At 41.5% G+C, this 19791-nt stretch overlaps 1 protein-coding gene across 2 annotated transcripts in view; it reads left to right on the top strand.

The window, feature by feature from the left end:
* The window catches only part of FRRS1 (ferric chelate reductase 1), a 730440-nt gene that overhangs the window by 4428 nt on the left and 706221 nt on the right, over positions 1–19791 (top strand). The window contains exon 1 of one of the 2 annotated variants that reach the window (XM_069641541.1): positions 12352–12372. The exons of the other annotated variant lie outside the window; for it this stretch is intronic. The gene's annotated coding sequence lies outside the window, so the exon portion shown is untranslated. Of the gene's footprint in view, positions 1–12351; positions 12373–19791 lie in introns of those variants that run through there. 2 annotated transcript variants of the gene reach the window in all.

Genomic DNA, 19791 nt, shown 5'->3' with positions numbered 1-19791 from the left:
AGCAGATTTGTACTCCTTGGAGATAGAGGTGTCATTGGACTTAGCTTTCCATAGGGAAAGTGCTAGTCTTGTTTTGAAGCGTAAATCAAGAAGGTCCTGAGAGAACCAGGTGTTTGAGTGCTTAACTTTCTTGGCTTTCCTCATAGAGAGCGGAGTGATGGCCTCAACAGTTTGAGAAATGCCCTTTTTAAATGCACTTGCGAGGGTTTCAGGGTCATTGGAAAAGGGAGGAAGGAATGCAGGCACGATGAGGTGAGGCGTTATCCTTTCCTTAGTGAGCTGACGGGCACTCCTCGAGAGTGCCGCAGGCAGTGGGACCACTGGTTTAGGAGGCCCTTTGGAAGTTAGGTCAAATTGGATGTAATGATGGTCAGACCAAGGTATGGGGGTGATGACAGTAACCCGCATACGGCAATTATGCTGGCAAACCCAATCCAGCGTGCAACCTTTAATGTGGGTTGGTGCGGAGACAGCTTGAGAAAACCCTAATGTGTATATAGGGCATTATTCCGGACTGCCGCCTGGGCATCTTTGGGGCCATTAAGACCAAGATTGAAATCACCCAGGAGCATGGTTTTGGATGTCTTTCAAGTTGTCCGAGAGAGAGAGAATCGGGGCTTCATGGAAGTCTGAGACTGGACCAGGAGGTCGATAGACAACGTGAAGAGATATGGTACAATTAGGTATGGGACTTAATTTGAGTAGGAGGTAATCAGAGTTAAGGCCAAGTTCCCTCTCAATTTTCCTGATTGCGATGGACTCTTTGGCGATGAGAGAAACCCCACCACCTCTTTGATATATATAATTTATTGATATAGATATATATCAATGTTGCATTTATGTAAATAATGGCATTGGTGTAAATGGTAGTGGGATAGTGATATGAATGCTACGAAGGCATTGGTTTGGACACCCCAAATTTGGATGCATAAATGAACTTTGAAATATGTTTCTCCATTTTTTTTTTCTTTTCTTAATGTCTTTGTTAAATACCAATTGTGTGCAAAGGAACATTGTTTGTAAATAGGTTTATTTATGGTGATCATGCACAGGGCGATCATTTAAAAAATGTTGTGAATAAAAGTGTAGAAGGAGCATAAGCCTGACACCAATTTAATGACAAATAGTGTATGTACCCTTAGTCATCTCGCATAATACAGGTACTAGCCTGCTATTTTGGGTAAGATTCTTGTTTTATAGAGCAATTCTTAGTGCAGTTTTGCCATTTTGTAGCACTTTAATTGACTGTCTGTTCTATCCAACTTAATAGTGCTCAGTTTATTTATATTGTAAGATATTCTGAGCCGGGCCTGCTAGGAGTCATACTTTGGACCATGCTGTTATATCAGACCAGTCGCCTAACAGATTGCTGTCTCACACCTGAGAGACACAGACTCCCTTATCCAAAAAGGGTTCAGGGTACCTGCCGAGGAATGATGGGATTAACTTTCTTCCCAAAAGTAACATTATGGGGGTGTGTGACGAATCCGGACAAATGGTCCCTTCTCCCCAGAGGGCAGCTACCCCCTTTGAGGCTAGGGATGTGAGCCTGCTACGCTGGACACTGCCTAGAGGTCTGGGAAAGTGGGACCTCATTGGGAGTGACTCCCCTCTTGGGAGTGACTCCCCTCTTGGGGACAAGGACTCCCATTTCAGGTTGGAACTCCCCGTCCAAACCACCTTGTCTGCACATATGACTATGGAAAAGACTTGCACATCTCCGGCAACCACAGTATTTTACAAAGATCCTCCTTTCGCTTACTTACACAACCTGAATGCTATGGTCATCAATGAAGGACACCGTTCAAACTGTTTCTGTGACGTGTATAAGAGGATGGATTGTAAAGCAAAGGGAGACTCCTACAGAGGTCGTGGGACTGCTACGCAGAGGTGAGGCTCTGCAGTATTGATGTCCTGGAGGGGCAGAGCCATGCTGGACCACAGAGACAGCGAAAGCAAGGAGGGCGAGCAAAACGCTAACCAAACGCTGATGGGTTGGCGTTCTATCCGACCTAGAAGCCCAGATTGGAACGAGAGCAGAGATCATCTCATCTGGTGCGTGACCAAGCAGGAACTGTGGTGGCACGGGAGGCTGGTAACGAACTCGAGACCAGACCATGTAAGGGAGCCCAGATACCCAAGCTCTGTGCACGTCGGAACGTAGAGACGGAAATACGTAGCCATGGGGAAAGCAGACAAGGTATCTGGAGCTTGAGAAACTCTACAGGTGACCAACAGCTACATGGTACGTACATTGCGAATAATAGCTGGGGAACACATCCCGATAATTAGAGTCTGAGAAAGCCTAGTGAGCAAATACCCTATAAAAGGGGGAATGACAGTAATACGGATGTTGTGGAAAATTAAGGTTCGGGAGCCTAAGAAACTGGGAAAGAAGGAGATATGAACAATTGAATTAAGGCTAAGAAATCCATAAAGATTGTAAAATTTTGAAGAACCAGGGCAGACTACCACCCTATCCAAAAAGTGAAAGAAAAGAAGCTGTCTGTCTGAGGACTCCATAACTTTGGGGAGCCCCAGCTTGTCTGTCTGTGCGTGTGTGATCCTTTCTGGTTCACCACAGTTTTGGACAATGCCTTATTTTAATGTTTTTTTTTTTTTTAGTAATTTATTTATTTTATTTTTTTTTTTTGGTGTCACTTTTGGGTCATCCTTATTCTCGTGTAGATCTTACGAAGGAAGGGGTCCCATGCAGCCAATTGAGTTTTTCCCTATTGCATCTCATGTATACACAGGGCTTTCAGTATCGCTGCTCTGTTTAGTTGTTCACCTTTCGGCTCTGCTCACCGCTTGCATTATTGAACTAGCAGCAAGCTTTGAAAGTCCATACGTTTCCCCCTGCATGATTCCTTTTTTTTTCTATGAGGACACGTTTCCCCCTGCATGATTCCTTTTTTTTTCTATGAGGACCGTCTTGCGGCCTGCCTTTTTGCCTCTTCCCACTTAGATTTTCCTCCAATGATGTTACCCATGGACCTCTTACCCAGATTTATTTCCTTACCAAGCACATTCCATTACTATGCAGCATGTCCACCATTTATTTTGTGTGTGTTTGTTTTTAGTCTTTTATTTTTAAACTTTCGTCTCAACACTTTTTAGAGTAGATCTATAAAGCTAGTAATTTGGCCTTCTGGCTGAAGCTATGGGACCTTGCCCTCTTTCCCCTTACTTCAATACGGCAAAGAAGGGCATATTCTCTGGACCCCTCATTGTCTTTCTTCATGAGTTCACCTGACTTCAAGTGCAAGTGAGCAGAAGTGATACTGATTGTTCAGTACATGTTTTTATATCTGGGGTGCCTGGAGCATCCTGCCACCATTTCCCAGGTGTTTTGGATGGCTGGGTGGTTCGGTCAACGGCCAATGTACGCTCAACAATTACTCTGTCACCCCGTTCCCCTCCACCCCCATCCGCACTCAGTAGCCTTGTGTCTGCCTTGCTCCATATGCCGTTTCGGAGCTGAGCATGTGTGTCAAGTCCAGGTTTGATGTAATGGCCGTTTTACAGTGGGTTTTCTGTCTCCTCTTGGGGGAGGGAGATGTAGTGGTTTCTGTATGGGTATGCAACTGATTTTGAGCTTGCTTCTCTCCTGTTTGAGTTTGTGCTTGTCCTGGTGGAGCTTTTAATTTTTTTTTTTTTTTTTTTTTCCTTTTATTTTGGTTGGTTAAAATTAAATAACCTTTCAAAACAAACATTTACATAAGCAGATCAATACATATATAACTATAAATTTCCTTTCACATTATACATTAATTTAATTAATCACAGGCAATCAGAGATGAAACAGAGTTACAAAAAATCTCCACTAGAGGGATATACTTGCATAGATGTACATCAATATTACCTGCAGTAAGATTTAATTAATTAATTTATAAAATCTCAAAAAGCCATAAATAAAGCACTCCAGAATAGGTAGCTGTTAATTCTCATTATTATAGCGAGTCATCATACAAGGGCGGTCAACTGATTGCATTGCCGATTCCAAAAACTGCATTGTGGCTATTCTTATTGAGATTTTAGATGTTGCAAATAATTCGCACCATAATTCATTATCAGAGCGAACTATATAATGTAAGTGTGTTAGTTTTTGTAAGATTGTTTCTCTTTGTTTCTTTAATGAGACACAGACAATTAATAAGTGTTTAAGAGTCTCTTCCATTCCGACAATTTTACAGAATCGACAATACGCAACTTCTGGTTTTATTATACCTCTCCTTTATAAAATCTGATTCGTTGGCCATAGATTCATACGAAATCTTAAAATTTGAGTTCGAAGTTTAAATGAAGGACATTTCAAAAGATAGTCAGCTGCTTGTCGAAATTTTTTATGACCAAATAGAGTTCTGTCGAAGTCTTTTAGTCCTAGACATTTTTGTTGTGTGTATTGCCAATCATATTGGTGCAGCTTTAATTTGGCCCTGTTCGGATTATTTAACAGTAAGTCTATTGAGATGTTTGCCATATTCAGATCATCAAAAACTGCGGTTCTCCACTTTTTCGGAAATAGATGTTCAGAGCGAAGTAAGTAATCCGCCAATGTCGCTAGCACATTTTTTGCCGACAGACCCAAAAGACATTTCCGAAGGAGACTGCATCTTTTCCATACTACTTGTATGTGAAGCGAGAGATTACCTAATTCAAACCGTAACAGCACATTAGGGGTAGAATTAGGGAGATTAAGTACTTTCTTCCAGAATTGAGCTTCAATTCTGTCCCAGTATGATCGGTTTTGGGGAATCCAAGTTTCAGCCCCATAGGCAATTACAGGAATTACCTTCTGTGAATAGAATGTTATAACATGGCTACATGAGAATTTGCCAAACTTGGCTAAAAGTATTTTAGCCTGTGAAGTCAATGAAAAAAGCTTCCCAGATATACTGTTTTGCTGGGGCTTATTCAAGCCTGAGTTGCTAAACATGATGCCAAGATATTTATATTCATTTATTAGAGTTAATTTCTGCTCTTGTAATAGCCATTCATTATGTTTCCAATGTTTCAAGTTGGTATTTTTCAATTCCATTACTTGGGTTTTTTCCAAATTAAGTATTAGGTTATTTTTGGTAACATAAGAACCCAGCTGATTGAGTAGCAACTGCAATCCGCTGGGCGTTTGCGAGATTAGAACTAAATCATCGGCATACAAGAGCCAGGTAATAACTTGATTACCGAGCTTTGGTGCATCATTGATTACTTTTAAAAATTCGACACCCAAATCAAAAATAAACAAATTAAATAGTGTTGAAGCAAGAATGCAGCCTTGTTTAAGGCCGCGTTTTGTATGAATAATTTCAGATAACAACCCATTTAAGTTAAGTTTAACCTGCATTGAGGTATTAGTATGTAATAACCCTATTAACGAGATGAGAGAAGGCGGACAGCCATAATTCGTTAATTTGTTGAGTAATAATTGTCGATCAACAGAGTCAAATGCGACTCGGAAGTCAACAAAGGCAAGGTAAAGAGGTTGTTGCTTGACTGCATAAGCTATTTTAATAGCATTAAGTATAGTTATGTTAATAGCAGTACCTAAGCCCGCAACAAATCCTGTCTGAAATGGATCACGACAATTTTCTTTGAAGGACCAAATATTTAGGTCTCTCAAAATAATTCTGGCAAAAATTTTCCCAGGGGCATCAAGAAGTGCTATGGGGCGATAGCTCGCTGGGTCCGTGCGGTTCCCCTTTTTGTAAATAGGGACTACCACAGCTCTACACCAAGAGGAAGGAATACATTGCTTTGCCTGGATAGAGGAAAACAAAGAATATAAAATACTAGCCCACAGTTCCGGATTTAATTTCAGAATGTAATTCGACAGGCTATCTGGCCCTGGGGCTCTAGATGAACTTGCTCTATTAATATAGAGCAATATATCATCACGATCGAATTTAAGAAAGAACCTAGAGTTAGCCGATCTCAATGTTGTATCATGATAGTTATTTTGTGGTAGAGCATACATATTTGAAAAATATTCGACCCAACATTTTTCAGGTACATCATTACTTTGAGATGAGAGTTGAGATGACACTGTACCTGCATTAATTAACTTCCAGATCTGAGAGGTATTTTTCGTTTGTGCTACCTGAAGCCATTGCTCACCATCTTTTTGATACATTTTAGCTTTATACGCACTAATCCAATTTTTATAATCAGTCTTTATCTTTCTTAAAGCTAAGTCGCGATATTTCGCCAACAGAAGCAATGATTGTCTTTTCTGTTTCCTAAATAGGATCTTTCTATTTCTGACCAATTGATCGAATACATGAGTAGGGCGCATATTATTAGGTAATTTATGACAAGATGTATTAGCAGTGGCAAACATATGTATCTTATCATGATATTCCAATGAATCGTGTGCTGCATCTGAAGGAAAACACTGTTCTCTCATAAGATCTTTGTTTAACGCTTCCAAAGCAGAATGCGACCAACGTAATCTAGTGAGCTGTGAGTTAATATTCAAATTTTTTATCTGATGTTGACATTGCTGTTTCCTGCTATGACCATGAAGCCTAATTTCAAATGTCAGCATCAGATGATCACTATCTACAGTAGGCATAACGTCAAATTTTGGAATCTGATCAAATAACAATCGGTCTACATAGACATAATCAATAGTTGCTTTATATGACCCGCTTGACCAAGTATGGGAGGCTGGATTATCAGTTTTATAAGCACCATTTAACATTAACAAGTCCCAGGTTTTAACAAAGCAAGACCACTGAGTGACCCGTTCCAAATTTCCTTTTTTATTTGGAGAGAGAAGATGAATATTTAAGTCTCCAGCAAGAATAATATGTGCAATGTTAGAGGAGCCTGCAATGTTCTCCATAATTGTATTAAGATCTTTTATGAAAGTAGAAGTTAATATAGCTACGGGATTCCAATAAAGATTGATGATCGCTATTTTTACATTCCCAATTGAGATTATGGACCATTGCATAAAGGAATTCGGAGAGGGACAGTCAGCTTCATTGGCTATAGTAGTCAGATCCGATATTATTGCCAAACCAGACATTGGTCTACCTTTCTGGCCTTTAAACGCAGGGACTAAATGAATGTGATGGTTGTCCCAAGATGGTGGAGTCATTAACCAGGTCTCTTGTAGAAGCACTACATCAAATTTTTTTAATTTGCAATTTGCATCATTCAATAAATGCTTGTAACCTCTAGTGTTCCAGCTAAGGATTCTAATTTTCTGTGTCAGAGGACACGATTCGTCATAAGCTAGTTACGCATCCCTGCAACAACAGCAACTACTAGCCTTAGCTACAGAAACTGTACTTTCTTTGGGGGCGGTGGCGGGAATTTCTCCCCCAGCCACCGCTCTTCCTAGATGTTGCATATCTTCCATTGAAGGACCTTCACCCTGGGTGGGAATTAGTTTAAATCCTAACTCAAAAAGCTCCAATCTTGCGGACTATATAATATTAAAAATTGCACGCGATTTGATCCAAAGACAGGAGACAGTTAGATCATTTTCATCAGGAAATTCTATCCGATCAATATCTCCTGAGGCCAGACACTCCAACATTGGGATATCCGAGAATATTTCCATAATACTTCGCCTATTCATAGTACATTTTGTAAAGGATCCTCCTCGACAACTAAGGAATACTGAATATAATTGGGGCAATTTCTTCTGATTACCAGTCCCCAAGGACATTGGGGTCACTTTCCCTGTATGTAATGCTTCTAAAATAGTATTTGGTCTGTCATTTGCCTCTGGCAGTTTGAATGTAACATTTCTAGAATTCACTCCCTGATCTGCAATTTTTGAAGAATCGCAACTAAGGTTACCATTAGATAATTTCAAAGCAGATTTAACTGCCTTTTGCTCTAAAGTTAGAGCCACCAAACAGTCCTTAATCGAAGATAGAATATCAGTTTGGATGTTTGTCTGTACTACCGATATAGCTGGTGTATCAGGCACACATTTAGTAATTTTCGCATGTACTTCATTTTGAGGCAACAGACTGATTGGATTCGTAATAGATTCAGCACTTTTAATCAGAGTTTTGGGCATAACGGAGGACAACGGATGAGATATGACTGGACTTAATTGAAATTGACTCATATAGTCCTCTACTGCTTTCTTAATTTCTGCGTGGTTAGATGAATGTACAGATTGATCAAAGTTATTTTCAAAAACCAGGTTGGATGGTGCTGTTACCTGCACTTCGACAGGCAAAATCTCGCACTCGCTTTCACAAGTCTCTACCACCTGCAGTAGCTCATCTAATGGTGAATGATTTAAATTTATCTGCGGGTGGTTCACCCCATCTTTTATATTTTTTTTCTTTTCTTGTACTAGATTGGTGTATTTTTTAGTTATAGCATTAGATACCAATCTTAAACCACTAACTGGCTTTGGAAGCGATTTTATGAACTGTTTAGTGTGAGCAGTAGATGGAGCTCTCTTATTTTTTTGATTTTTTTGTTTTCTTAATAGATCTAATAGATTCAGATCCGTGTTTCTTGTTACTTTTATCAAAAATCATATATGCTTCTTTCTGTGCCGGCACATTTTCTACTATACAAGAAGTCTTTAACGGAGAAACCATGGGTAGTTCAACTATTGGTTCCAATGGTATTGAGGTTACTGTGATAGGAATTTCAGTAGAAATTTCACGAATTATTCCCTCTATGAAAGGGATAACAACCTTGGGACATGATTTGGACTTGTTAGTTGTACAACGAGTGCATTGTGATCCAATCTGATCAATAGACACTTTTAATAGAGTTACAGTTTCCAGTATTTGACTTAAGGATGTCATAGCAACTTTGTCATCAAGCACTTGCCTCTGGGCCAGGGAATCAGCTATCGATTTTTGCCATATAACGGTATTTTTAAGATTATCAGTAATAAAATTTACCTTTGAGTCAAGCACTTCGAACAGTTTAGCAAGAGATGTAATTGCAATATTCATCACCTCCAGCATTATAATTGGGGATTTTTCCAAAAGTGGCTCTTCAGCTGTAATAGGTTTCACTCGATTAGGTCTTCGTGGTGTTGGTGGAATAAATGAAATGGAGGTTTCTGAATCAGAAGTACTTTCATTCTGAAATAATATAGGGGATTTGGAGAGATCATGATTATTATCCCCAGCCGAAAAGCAAGAAGCCGATGAATGAAGATCAATAATAGCATCATCCACAACATCAACAACAGCTTTAGACTTTTTTACCAGGCTCATAACATTGCCTGTACGGGCATTCTGAAGTATCATAGTGTCCGACAGTGAGATATTACAGGGATGTTCACAGCCTTTGTTAATAGCATTTGTATCCAATATGGTTGGCGAACTCATTAATGGTTGTTTTTCAACCAAGGAGACTTGGCTAACAGAAATCGGTTGGGCTTCCACATTTGATACACTTAGGTTTGTTAGCTCTGGCATCTTTGCTAACGAACGACTAGCATGCAGTACTCCAAACCCAAAATCTCGAATATCGCCAGCCGGTGTAGTAGGGCGAGTACGCTTTCTTCCAGCTCGTTTGTCCGACTGAAGGCCCTTTAACAAAGGGCGAGTTAATTTTGGGGCTGTAACGAGGCTAGTTCCCTTTAAACAATCTGAATACACACGTAAGCGTGAAGGGCATGGCATATCCGTGCACAGGTTATAGATTGTACCTCTTTTGTCCACCATAATGAAATGTAAAGGGCAAATATACTAACCACGTATATCTGGAAAATTATTTAGAAAAGGAAAAAAAAAAGGAGAGAATATAGTTTAAAAATAGAAGTTAGGTTACACCTGAGAAGTCCAATGCTAATAAATACACAATAGAAAAATATGTTATTTATCTACCACTCGGCTTTCACTGGTACGTGCACGGAATGTTACTATTTGAGAGCAATTTCCAAGCTTCTTCTGAGTGCCTGGATCCCAAGAAACCATATACAGCCCTCTTGCAGTATCGTAGAAGTATATAATATTGTGGTTTCCCTCTTTACCTCTTCACCGCCCAACAGCCCAACAGAAATACAGCGCCCTTTTCGCTGCCGGGCTTATCGCCGCAAGGGTGCTCCACGGGAGTTTAAATGGTCCGTGTGGGTCACGTGATACGTCACGTGTTGTCCTCGAGCCCAGCCTCCTCCAGGAAGCAACACGGAGAATTAAATCCCAGCAAGAGCAGAATCCTGGCTCGCAGTGCTGGTTTAAAAAAATAGGCAGTTTCTTTAAAATGCTCTTAGACTAAACACTCCAACAGCAACACCCTTTTAATAAAGGTGCCCACCATGGGCCCGTTCCTATTATTATGGTTTTATTTATTTTAAGTGAATTCTCATTTACCTTGACCACAGGCGCCTCTTCTCCGCCCTCCCTCTTAAGCCCTCTTAAGTGCCTTTAAAACGCAGGAAAGAAAAACAAAGCCTTCATGTTTGTATTACTCGTTGCTGGTATTCAAACATCCCCAATCTGTCTTCTCTTTATGTAACAGGAGTGGATTCTATTAATTTAATCCTATGTTAAATGTGAGTTGAAAAACGTTCCCTTGTCCATGAAAACCTTGGAAGCTGCTCTAATAAGTTGCTTCAACCTGTCCACTGCGACCTAAATGGTCCTTCATGTGCAAGATTGACATTCTTTAAAGGCAAGGGTATCTTCTGTGCAAATGCCACGTGGTGGTTTAAGCGGTTGGGTTCAGATGAACTGGGAGCTGCTTGTGACAGGAGGTGATATTGGTAAATTGCTTTTATTGGTTAAATTCTCCTTGCCCTAGAGATTTATCTTTGGGGAAAGCCTTTAGAAAGGCCAAGATTAGCGGCCAGCAAGTTGATTTGGTCTGGTTTACAGTCACGGATGTCGAGGATTAGCCTTTGGATTGCCTTGTAGTTTATAGACGTTGTTTCCTGTCCATCCCTTAACCCTCTCCACAAAACTCCTCCATGGTCCAATTGTCTTTTTCCCCAATGTATAGTAATACGCATTTATGCTTCATAAACCAGGGGTTTGGTTCCCTGACATTGAAGGACAAATCTTCAAACTCTTGAGGAAGGGTTGCTCCTCCCACTTTGTGTTCCTCTCCTCTGCCTTTCACAGAGCGACCCACCTGATCTTTATCCCATCTTTGCTCACGTGCCAGCTCCCACCAAGAGTACCCCCAAGCCACAATGAAGTCATTCCTCATCCTCCATCTCCTAGTAACCGTCAGATTGGATCTCGCTCACAGAACAGAATCTGGACTGCCAAGGAGCTCGTCTGTGCTGCTTTGGAGCATGGTCCCCAGTTAAGAGTTTGGGGATCTGGACCTCCTGTGAACTTCCAAGTAGCCCAATGAAGCAACTGGGCAGTCAATGGAGGGGAGGGGGGGTGAGGTCTGTGTGGTCACTTGCCATGCTAGAGGAGCAGTATCTGGCCACATTCTTCCACAGGTGGATGTTTAATCTCCAGTTCCTAACTTGTATGACAAAAAGCATAGTCTATTCCCTTGGCAGTATTTTTATACTTTTCATTTTTTTTACTTTATTTTTTGTTTTACTGTCCACTGTATATGTATGTATGAATGAGGGGTGGCGTGTATACTTTTCTGCACAGTTAGTTAAATTCATATATTCTTCTGAGCGCAAGGCACTTTATCTAAAACAGCAGTATTCTGGGAAGGAACATCAGACGATTGTATACCTACTTTGGATGAACAAGCGACAAGGGGAGTGTGAAAAGACAGGCCATTAGTCAATTATAATTGTACACCGTTTTTCATCTCATAATTACCAGTCCTACGTGTTTCTTCAAGTCTTGTTTGACTTGAATGTTTTTCTTATCCTTTCTTAATGTGAAGGTATATGTGCTTTGACGTTGAAGGACATTAGAAACCGAGCTTTAAAAAAATAAAATAAAAAAGTAATCGGTGGTTTAATGGATGTGTATAACTTGTCAAATTGAAACATATAAACCAATGGCAGTCTTTTGGTCGCAGTACAGCGACTGATTGCCTGCATTATCCATGCCGGTGAACGGGGACTGTAACTTTAAATCCACCAAGAGCTTTGTCGCTAGTTTGCAATTGTTTAAATCTTAGATTAGCAGGCAAGGGTGTCTTTAAAGCAAACGTGACTGCAGATGGCACTTGTTATTCTCCGCAAACGGAATGAGAACATTCCCAGGGCAGTCATTATCTGCACAAAACAGTGACCTCATTGACTTGTAAGTCCCAAGCTACTTTAAGAAAATAGTGTTTACGGTTCATAACCCTTACTGATGACATGGAGTCTCATTGGTTGCGTCTGAACATGTGATGGAGAGAGTGCTGCACTGTTCAGACTTCCTTGGCAATCTTTCGTGCAGAAATTGGACTACTTCCATACCCCGCTAAAGCGGGTATCAACAAAAAATACTAACCGTTTTAATTGTAAGTACATTGCTCTGATACCTTTACTTTTTGGTGAAAAATGAATGTCGTTTTTTTCACATTTCTTACCTTGCAGTTAGTGAAAATGATTGCGGTTTGGCAGGGGATCTTGAGAGCTCAGAGTGAGGGCTCGAACTGGAATATTTCTATTAATTTTACATCATTACGTGGTGGTGGTAGAAGCCCTCATATTCTTATGCATTAAATGATTTAAGTCGGCGGCTTCTGAACGTACGTTCAAAGTGGTATTACCCTAATATTCATTGACTTGTGCTAACATCCTAAGTGCCTAAAAAAATAATCGACACAACACACGCTAGTGCTCTGGAGTGCAGTGTTGAAACGGAGTAGTGGACTGGTTCCCTTCTAGGTAACAAGAGTGGGAAACTCCTTTGACCTACTGTATCTGACCTTGTTGCACTTGTTTAAAATATGACTCTTTTTAAAGTTTGAGTCAGTATTGGGATCAGTGGCTAGAGAACTCTTAAACTAGTGTGCTATGATCTGTCCTATTTAATTGCCATATATGCTGCAGCGTAGATGCCGAGGGAGGCAATTGTTCTTTGTTCCTTGTAGCTGTAATTTCAGTTGCTCCAGTAGTAGATGTTGGGTTTTTCTTTGATCTCCTCCATATGCCTGATGCATTGTTAAAATCTATATATGTCCTTCTTGCCGAAGCTCCTGGCTGCCTTCTGTCAATCAAGAGATTCTCTTCTCCCTTCCTCTTTCAAAGATGTGCTTACTATATTGGCATACAAAAGATGGGAGGCGACTTCATAGGCTAGCACCACTACTATCTGCAGGTTGAAAGCATTGTTTGTTCCTTTTAGATGCTTAGGGCACAGTGTCTTGGGCTGCCTCCTGGAGAAGTAAGTTGGACCAAAGAAGCAATTGTAGGTGGAGCACTACATTGGCTTGCTTCGTTGTTAAGGACAGGGTTACAAGAGGGGTACTGCCATTTTGCGGTGATGCAAAAGAAGGGTCTCGTTGTGTAGGACCACTTCCTGGGCTTTGTTAAAGCTGCTACTCTTTGACAGTTTTGGGTGAATGAAGAAACTGCAGCGTCGGATGGGGATGGGTGGCGGAGAGGGCAGAGGGATCCGATGTTTTGAGGTCAAAAATAATCTAGTGCGTTTCTGCAGTAGACTTGCTCATTTGGCTGGATCAATGCGATTTCAACTTCTTGAATGTTGTCTGAATACAAATTAAGCAATATTTAAGATGGCATATTGTTGTGATTACTTCATGATCCTCTTCATTGCTTTGAACGCTACTCTTCCTGTTTACCAATGGTATATCCTGGCCACTGTACATAATTTGTAGCTCAGCTTGGATACTTTTAAGTGATATCTGTGAGCATGATCCTCCTCTCCAAAGTAACCCATGTGTCTAATCTGCATGTGGATATTTGTTTTGGTATCTTGCCACTTGACGTGTACGTCACTAGGACGTGTTCTGAAGGCTTGGCCCTGCATAACATCTACACAAAGAATTTGGCATTGACAAAGTCAACCACTTGGTTCATTGCGTTATATGTTCTTAGTTATGAATTTGTGTTGGCCCCACAAAAAGCAGAACCAGCTCATAAAAACATGCAAGCTAAAATAGTCTGTCATCAAGTGACTATGATTGGGTGAGCTGTTAGCTTCTGCTGGCTGATTAAACATTTCTAACATTGTAAATCTGCAGCTGAGGCACAAAGCCTGCATCTGAAACAGCCTTCAGAGGTCCATAAAATGTGTTTCTCTGCACCATTCAGCATGCCCTCCTCCTCAAGAACTTGCTTCTCCCTCCCTTCCAATCGGACTGTTGTGCACATCACTCTACCGAAATGACCATTCTTGCTGTCTTGCACTCTCTCCAATCTTCCTGTTTTTCCAAGTCATCCTCCCTTCTAAGACCTCCTTGACTCGTGGGTGTGTTTGACAGTCGACCCTTCGTCTTTCTCCCCTCTCTCAAACTTGGCTTTCGTGAATCTGTCCTTGACTGGTTCCACTCTTACCTTTCTAATCATACTTTTTCTGTCTTCTGGGCTGGTGCCTCTCCAGTTTTTCCTCTCTCTGTGTCCTTGACTGGTTCCACTCTTACCTTTCTAATCATACTTTTTCTGTCTTCTGGGCTGGTGCCTCTCCAGTTTTTCCTCTCTCTGTGTGCTTCAAGGTTCTGTTTTAGGCCCTTTGCTGTTCTCTCTAGTTCTTCTTTCTCTGACTCTATTTGCTCTGCTCCTTTCTGCCTGCTTGTTTGCCATTCAATTCTGGATGGCATCCCCCTATTTACACCTCAAACCATCTAAGACTGAGGTTCTCGTATTTCCTGCCTCTACTATTTCCCCTTTGTCCGCTTCCTCTACTTCATTGCTTCCTATTTGCCCCTCTGCCTGTGTTCTGTGTAATCTTGAAGACCTCTATCTCAATCACTTCGCACATTTCCATTATTTCTCGCTCTTGCCGCTTTCAACTCTTCAACATCCACAAAACTTGCCGGTTCCTTACGTTCGATGCCTCCAAGCTTCTTATCTCTTCCTTAGTCGTCTTGCGCTTTACTGCTCTAGTCTTCTTCTTGGTCTCCCTGACTATCTGCATGCTTTCATTCCTCTTTTCGCTTATTCTTTGCACGCAGACTATTTCTTTGCCTCTACACTCATTACGGTGGCAAGCCTTTAAAGTTAGTGTACGGTTCAATTGTCTGTACATAGTTTTCATGACTTCACGGTTTAGCACCTCCTTGTCTCTCCTTTAATTTTCTTCACTCACCGCTCCCAGTGCCTCTTTCTCTTAGCTGTCCCTTGCCTTTCCTGTGCCTCTTCTCACTCCTTCTCCTTAGTTGCGCCCAAGCACTGGAATGCTCTCCCCATTTCCCTGCGGTCTCTATCCTTCTTTTCTCTTTAAATCTAGTCTTAAAAATGTTTTTCTTTCCATTTTTGATCTATTCAGTTGCCATTTACTTGTACCATTTCATTTCTTTGTACAGCGCTTTGGTGTTAAGCGCTATGCACATTCAAAATGTAAAGCAAACCTTATTGGTCCCAATTACCTAGGGCCGTAAACCATGTCCAACAGAATGGTGGAACCCCTAACAGTCTGTGTGGCCAAAAATGTGTAATGTATGACTCTCAAACAATGAATATAGACATACATGACATATGACTGTAAGAAGACAGGTACTACTTGTGAACTATTGTTTGGAGCAAGATGTGCATATTGTGCTGTACCGAGACCCACCACCAGTTCTGTCATTACTATGTAAAGAGGGGATTAACATTCATGTAAATATGCTAATTCAAAACTATGTAAGGAGGCGCCAATGGCATGAAAGCCATATGCCTTTTTGTCTTCAAAACATTTGACCATCATTCATGCTTTACCATTTATCTCTGAGACACCTAAAACATCTGCTCCTCTCAGTCCTTATGTGCAATTTTCATGCTTAAGTTTCCGTTCCATGCATGCCTTGAACCCTGGAAACCAAGCATGTCGTCGGCTGCAAACATTTTGAATTATTATTATGGTATTTGAGTGCAGACCTAACTTCTGCAAGCAACGGAGCATTTTACAATCATAGGGGGAAGAACGCAGTAGGTGAAGCAGAGAAAAAGAGAGGAGGGAGCCAACCGGGGAGGACGAGCAATTGCCAGCAAGGGATCTGCAAGAAACCGGGGGGAGGAAACAGTGAGGGGCAGTTCACCAAGTCTCAGGTAGAGTGGGGAGTACAGGGTTTGTGGACCTAGGTTTTGGTAAGGAGCCATTCCTTAAAGATCTTGAGCGCTTTCCTGAACTGTAGAAACTATGGGGCGAGTCTGTTGACTGGGAGGAGGTTCCAGAATCTTGGGGCATAGATGGAAAAGGCACTTCTTGTTCTTTACTTCCGCTGGTGCATGAAGAAAAGTCTGCACACGTCCTTGCTTTTGGTGGATGTAGAAATGCCACACGCAGATGGTATGCAGGCCGGGGCGAGGGTGGGGTGTCATCAGAACTGAGCAAAATGTTCCTACATTACATTTTAAATTGCAGTTTATACTTCGAGTCCAGCCCCTTGCAAACTACCCATGCAGCCTTTAATTCTTTCTTAGCTGACACTTGCGTGAATTCCTCCCTGACTGGTATCCCTTTACCCTGTGAGAGAAAGGGAAGGACATAGCCATGTAAAGAGAAAGTGGGCTTTAGTGGGACGCATGGTTGGGGGGGGGGGGATAAGTTGATGAAGGGAGTGCAGAGCGAGGCAGCCCGACTGTGCCTGGACAAAGGACTGTGACGAAAAACTAGTGATTAGGACCATGATGAAGGATTGGGACCACAGAGAAAGATTAGGATGAACTATTAGAAGAAAGATTGGTTGAGGTAAAGGACACTAAAAATAAATTATGCAGCCACTACCATGGCCAATTGCCAGGCCAACTAAATATCCTGTTTCTCAGCATTATCTTCTCTAACATTGTTTTGGGCACAAGGTAGCCAAAAGCACTCTATCTGCTAAAACTAAATGAGATCGGATACATGACCAAGTTTGAATTCATGCACATCGGGGAAGGAAAACGAAATTCAAATTAGTGTGCCCATACCCACAGGAATAATTTGTCAAAGTTAACTTTCAGCCAAAACCTTTAACTATTACATAAGCCGGTTGTGGTAATCCTTTTTATAAAATCTGCTGTGGGTATGGTGCGTGGTGGAGGAATACGCTTTAAAACGAGATGACCTAAAGTAAACCTGGATTTTCCTGATGCAGCATGGTGCTAGTGTGGCACTTGCTCTTGAACCTCAAAGTGAAGTGCTGAAGATGTTGAGCAGGACTGTTGCAATTAAGTCAACTGGTTAATAATATGATCAGTTAAGTGCCAAGTCTAACTTTCTGTACAGAAATCCTGGTTCTGATAGATCCTCGATAGTAAGAGGACGTTCAGAGTACAAAAAGTAGTTGCCATACAGAAAAAGGAATTGAATATTCAAGCCTGGGACAAACTCTATATGGCAGTTAAATAACCCAATAAAAGGATTTTTGGCAGTTGGTGAACAATGGCCTTAACTATTGTAGTCAAGACTATTTGGTAGAAACTACAGGCCCGCACTCTGATAAAGTTCTTAATTTGTCAACCTTCCATGCCCAAAACAATGCCTCCAACTCTTTTGGCTCTGATTTGCTCATTACTACTAATGGACATGAGCGTCATCGTGGCTCACCTACTGTACCATTTTAATAACTGGTGGCCATAAGGAAGCCATCTCTTCATAAAAATGTAGGTACCTACAGCATCTATTTCTGGGCCTGGAGCGCTTTTGGGCTCCTTATTAACAGTTGTTTTAATTCTGTGGTGGCTACTCTTACCATCCCAAACTCATGACTCATGGAGTCTGTCGATCCTATATTGAATATATTAAAGGCCCTAGATACCGGCCAACCTCTTAACGACCAATTTCTCTGCTAGACTCAACTTTGGCATAGCGATTCTGGCAAGTTTACAAGCTTGGTTTCATTATATTCTGCTGCTCGCACAGGTGCGTTTTCACTATGTTCTTGGCACTGTGACCAGGCCCTTTAATTTATTTAATGCATTACAGCCAATAAAATGGCTTTGTATATACAACATGCATACAAAATCACACAATAAATGCATAAAACATTAAAAAAAGGGCATAATTTCCACTTCACATAGCTTTACCTGCTACACTTATAAAATCCCTTGCGATAAATCTCAATACACAGCAAGTCAAATTTAACCATATGATATAGAATATTGACATCATTGCCCTGTAACAACATGGTCCACCAATTTGTGTTTAATTTATAATGACACCTTTCTCAAGAAGGAGATATTGTATATAGCATTTATGGACGTGTGATCGTTGTTTGACAGGCTCAATAGTCTTGAACTGTGGTGCACATTGGGGTCTATGGGCTGTCCTGAGGAGCTTGTTGGTGTCTTGTCAGACGTTCGTGCTAACAATGAGGCCTGTGTGAGGTCAGAAACTAATGGCTGCTCTGCTTTGTGGTTTTTGGTCGTCTCGGTGTGTGACGAGGCTGTTATTTTCACTATATATTATCTTCTGCAACTGTCTTGTAGAGTGTAATGCCGATATCCCAAACCTATGTGGTATGCCTCTACCAGTTTTAATGTATGCCTTTTGATAGTCTAGTCTTGATATATTGAGAACATCCGTATTGTTGCAGCGGCTAATAATGGCCTGTCTAGAAGTTATGAGCAACTTCGATCGAACTATGAATGGCTCCAAGTCTGCAGTCCGTGTCTGTCAATCTGGACAATGCTCAAAATGACCAATGTTTTAGAGCTACAGATGATACAATTCAAGTCAGGACAACCTGGGTTTTACATTTATGCCAAGCTTGAAAGGAACAAACCATACTGACTGCCAAAAACGCACAATATCTTAGGTACTGGGGGTGCTGCATATTGCCAAGCCAAATCTCAGCAGCTGTGTATACTGTTGAGAATGTATTTGATCAAGGCAATAGTGGTATCTAAATATGGTACTGGTTTGTAGGCTGTTTGTGGGTTTGTGTAAATTCTCTTCACGTAGAAAACACGTTTTTCTTCAATGGCTACTTGGCCTACCTAATTCTGCCCCTTCAAGGGCTTTGGTATGCCACATCTAGGAGATGGGATTATGCTGGAAACGGTCAATCCCTGGTTTAGAATCTGGTTGAATGACCAAGCAATACTTGCACACTTAGTCTTTAGCTTTGTCCGGATTTTCAGTTGTTCGTTTTCCCCACTCTCCTCCCATCTTCATAGCAATTGGCTGAGTCAGTCGGGTGCCCCAGTTCTCTGCTTTTGTTCCTGATTTATCCTGCTTTCCTGTTAGTAATCCTTAGCCATCCTGCTCAGCAAGCACCTGGTAAGAGTTGACAGCCTGATTGGGGTTCTTTTGAAGGGATTTACGTGTGTTTAGTGTGATTTTCAGTCAGTTTGTATACAGGGTTTCTTGTAGAGAACGCTGCCTTTGTGGTGTAGTCCTTTGTTTGTTTCTTTCCTTTTCCCCCTGTCCTCCCATCCTCATAGCAATGGGCTGCGGCTCCCTTGGCCTCCTCCACCATCCATTTAATTTCTCCTGCCCATCTCCCTGCCCCATTCCCGCCAACCCCATCCCGGATGAGGCCATCCATCGCCAGAAAGCACTCTTAGATGTGAGTTCCCTGGGCAACCTTGCCTGGGCAACCTTGCCCGGGCAACCTTGCCTGGGCAGCTGGTGGAGAGCCAAAGGTAAAGGGCACCTCCATCGCCTGTTTGCCATGCAAAGACATCTAATGCTTTATTCACTATTACAGCTACACATTAGGAACGTTTCTAGCCAATGTCCTTTGTTTCTAAGTCAGGCTATTGTGTAGGAAGGTGGGGGTGGGGGTGGAGGTAGGAGAGGGGCGGGTGCTCATAGTTCCAAGTGGGACTGTAGTCTGCCAGCTAAA

The sequence above is a fragment of the Ambystoma mexicanum genome, chromosome 1q (genome assembly GCF_040938575.1).
Source record: "Ambystoma mexicanum isolate Mex_15411 chromosome 1q, UKY_AmexF1_1, whole genome shotgun sequence".
Classification (NCBI taxonomy): Eukaryota; Metazoa; Chordata; class Amphibia; order Caudata; family Ambystomatidae; genus Ambystoma; species Ambystoma mexicanum.
This window is presented reverse-complemented; position numbering and strand designations above follow the sequence as displayed.